Source organism: Artemia sp. Qi Xiang Cuo, chromosome 15 (assembly GCF_049724085.1).
Source record: "Artemia sp. Qi Xiang Cuo chromosome 15, ASM4972408v1, whole genome shotgun sequence".
Taxonomy (NCBI): Eukaryota; Metazoa; Arthropoda; class Branchiopoda; order Anostraca; family Artemiidae; genus Artemia; species Artemia sp. Qi Xiang Cuo.
The window spans coordinates 19222881-19227275 of NC_142808.1; positions in this window are offsets into that span (position 1 = coordinate 19222881).

Here is a 4395-nt window from a genome sequence, read left to right on the forward strand (position 1 = left end):
AAAAAACAAAGTTTTTCAACTAAAAATGAGGAATAATGTTAAAAGTTAAAACAAAGAGAATTTTTTTCTTATAGGAGTGGGGCTGTCCCTTCTTCATCCCTTGCTCTTTGCGCTAAAGTTTGACTTTTTGTCCTAATTCTTTAAGGACAATCGCTGAAACGCAAGAGCCATTGAATTTTAATAAGAAGCTTTTTTAAAGTGCTAAAAAAAAAATTCATTATAAGAGCGAAGGGTTGAGGAGGGGGGAACTCCCCTAATATATGTAATATTTATCTGTTTTAAGTTTTATTATTTCTCCTTAGTTTCAGCGAAAAAAACTTTTTCCGTTGAATTCTCCCAAAAACCTTCTTCCACTGAACTCGATAATCTCTGTAAGTTCTGGCCGCTGAATTTGACCGCCTGTCCTTGCAATGCGTTATCATAGGCATTTTGGGACAAGCTGCAGCACCCCTAAGGACCAATCGCTGTCTTTTAATTATAGGTTCAATGTGGTGCCAACACGATTCTTTGCGGTACCAACACATTTTTTCCCCAAGTAAACCCACTCAGACGCGTGGACAGGACTTTATTTCAGAAAAGGGTCCAATGTTTTGCTGGGAGACCATCGAGAACCAATAACAGGCCTGGGAAGAAATTTGTTCTTGGCCCATTAGTTTTCTTTTTTCTTTGTAAGAAAGTAGTACCAATACAAATGAACATGACAGTTCATAGCAGTATTCCTCGATAATGGAAGCGAAGAGTTGCACTTAATATTTTCTTCATCCTTCCCTACATTTGAATTCTCGTGACGTACATCAAGAAACATTTTCCCAAACGTTTTGAAAACATATACCTTTCGATTTAAATGTTTCTGTTTAATATAAGAACGAAATCATACAAAATTTTGGAATTAAAAATGTTTGTTTTATAAAGAAAAACAAAAAAAGTTATTCAACTTGTAGCATTAATTTCTATTATAAATTTCTCTTAACAACCCTGGATCAGGCACATGCAGGCACAGGTTAACCAATAGGCCCACTAGGCGCGGGCCTATGGGCGCACAATACCAGGGGAGGGACGGAATAAAATAGGCCTGAGTGATTTGTTTCTGGACTAATGTTAAAAAACAAAAAACTGGACTAATGGGATTTATCGTCAATGCTCCAGGTGCGCTCCCTCGCCGCGCTGCCTATTCGCAGAAAAATAATTTTAAAACAACACAGGAATACAGTGGCTAGTGGCCGCTTATAAACCGTCAGATTTTTCCCAAGTATATCACCTGAGAGCTTGGTATTACCTTTCTTTTTCACTACTTTTGGCTTATCAGTTGCGTTCTGTTCAGTGCTTCAACTATCCCCAAATTTTCGAAGATTTCCCCGAAAATCTCGCAAATATAGAGCGGTAGAAACGCTTGGAAACCATTTTCTTACGAAAATGGTTTAATTTCGAATGTCATTAAAAATTTTAAAAGCAAAGAAATTTTGTTGGCAAAAAAACTCGCCGTCCATCATCTTAACTTGGCAAGTCATTATTTAGCCGATCTTTAACATACCACTTTTCTTTTGTTTACAGAACATTAAGACCAAGATGGGTAATTTCGTTTTCCATTTATTTATGTCAAGAGAGCTTCCGCGAGTTTTAATCTACGCTCTAGGTAATTGCTTTGGTCTGGCGTTAATTGTTGAAGCTATCTTGTAAGACCTTTAGATTAATAACAAATAGGGTAACGAGCAAACACAACGGGAGCCCTTAAATGTTACCTGACTTCCGTTCGTTTTTATGAGCTGGAAAAGGGTAAAATAAATCGGTGCTTGTTTTTCGAAAGTTTGTATGTGAAATTAAATTAGTCGAAGGAAAGGTATAATTGGACATTTTTCAGAAATTATTTTTTCCTACCCCTACCTGAATGAAGCTGTGGACTGGAGAATTTCCCCTTTATAGAATTGTGTCTCCGAAATTTCTATGAAAAACATGTTAAAATATATAAAGTCCAGATTTTAGCCCCAAAAAGTACGAGTACTTAAATGAATAATACTTTTGAAAATTCCTCTGCTTTTCAAGGATTTTCGATCCACCTCACCCAGCCAAATACGCAAAGGAGGAGGAGTTTGTGTCTATGCCCCTCCGTTACAAAAATGTTACAATGTTTTCTACGCTGTATTGTATTTTACGTGTAATTCACCGTTTTCAAGTTTATAAGTTTTCCTCCAAAAGAACCCTACCTTCGCGCCTCACCGAGATACGTTTTTAAAATCATGACTACGAAGAAACATGACCTTTGTCAGTGAAGATTACGAAACTTTGAATTCAAAGATATGTTGGACAAATTACCGAGTTAATCATAAAAAATCGCAAAATTCATGAGGACTAAAAGTAGGGACATGTGCAGGTCAGGGGGCCTTTGGGCAAAATCCCCCCCCCCACCAAACTCCTTATTTCGGTTTTTGGACAAATCCTATTCAAACCATAAAATAAAATTTGTTTTTGATTATTACCCGCTCGTAATTTTTTTCATTATCCTCCCCCCCCCCCCACCAAATAAAATTTTACGTTCGCATCTGACTCAGAGGCTCTTTATCACAGTTCATATAATTATCCAGTATGATCATTCCCTATCTCACCCATTATAAAAACCCGGACCGGGGTGCGAGTGCTCCGGAGAACGTTTTTGCAGATATAAACATAAGCGAAGTCAGATCTTTTCATGGGTAGACATGCCAGACTGTGATCTAATCGGAAACAAGTGGAAACCCGCGATCTTTTCATGGGTAGACAAGTCAGACTGTGATCTAATCGAAAACAAGTACTAACCCGCTAATGCAGAAATAAGTGGGAGGAGCTTTTTGTTCGCACCGAGAACGAAGACCAGAAATGATCTGCGATAAGCTTACTGGTATATTCTGTCTACTGTGCTCTTTATGCACGAGGTACGGTCTATGACTCATTTCTGAATGACCTAATATGTTTGTTGTTGTCAGAATTGGATAAGGAAACTTTTTTTTCAAGATCATCAGTTTTATCAACATTATCATCAACATACACTGATGAATTTTGTCAGAATTCCTATACGAGATTCTTCTTGATGTCTTGCTTTCTCTTTGTCGATTCAATTTTACGCGTGGAGTAATTACGTGGAAGGTCTTCATGATGTTGATAAAAATGAAGCTTACCATGATGTTGGTAAGCTAAAGAGAAAGAGGAAGGGAATAGAATAGCTGTTAAATCCCATTGCCAAAAGGATACATATGCAATTGAGTATATTTAAATACTCGTCTTCAATTTCTGTTTTGAATTTTAAGCATATGAAAGTTTTTGAGTGGACGCAAGTGCTGTTGCTACAACAATAGTGCAATTAAAATATACAAAACATTACTTATTGTAAAAGGATTTCTACTTTAAGAGGCATTTACACGACACGACATTACACGATACGACATTACTTTCTACTCAAGGTACTCAAGGTACAAAGGCAATCTAAAACATGTCTTAGAACTAAGATTAGGATACTAGAGGCCATTGTAATGACAGCGGTTAAGTATGGCTCTGAAACATGGGCTCTCCAAAAGGTTGACAAAAATATGCCAAAAATTACCAAATTGATAAAAAGCACGAGTTTGTTTTGGTAATTTTTAGAGAAAGTGTCTAATAACATTAAAACTCATTCCTTTCAATGGCGGTATATCAAAAAGAAGCTGAGCGAAAAATATGGTTCGATCCCACATTCTAGGGCTAAAAAAAGAGCTAAATTCTTGGGTTAGGGCTAAGATGACAAAAGGCTACTACGGTTAGATTTATTAGCCTAACTGGTTATAGGTCGTGAAATATCGTGTTTTGGCCCAAATAGGACCAAAAGAAAGGAGGGCGTCCTCAAACGGTTTGGGAAGAGGTCATTATCAAACTGTTAAAAGAAGTGAGAATTTTGTGGGACGGAAGGAACATTGAAGCCAGGATCACAATGGGAGGGAGGAGGAACCTGCGCAGCTACATTAACCTCTGGCAACTTGAAGCTACAATGAGCAGACAGTAATTGTAACAGTAGTAGTGATTACATTTATAAAGAAAGAAACAAAATTAAGAAACGAAACAAAACAAAGAAACAAAATAAAGAAACAAAACAAAAGAAACATTTCTAAAGAATTGAACAAAAGAAACGCTACTGCTTCCAGATGATATTATATTATGTTGTTTTATTTATGTGCTTAGACATCTTTTTTTTTCTCAGTACCTTGTTTCATTACTAATTTTTCAAATTATTTTATTTTTTTGGTTTTCTGGACACATTTTTTTAGGATCGACATTACACGACACGGCTTAAAAGAACACATATAAGGGAGTATCGTTTAGTGAAAGAATTGCGATCCTACCCAATCTCCGCAGAATATTATTTAAGTCATGTTAAACATAGTTAGGCAAAGC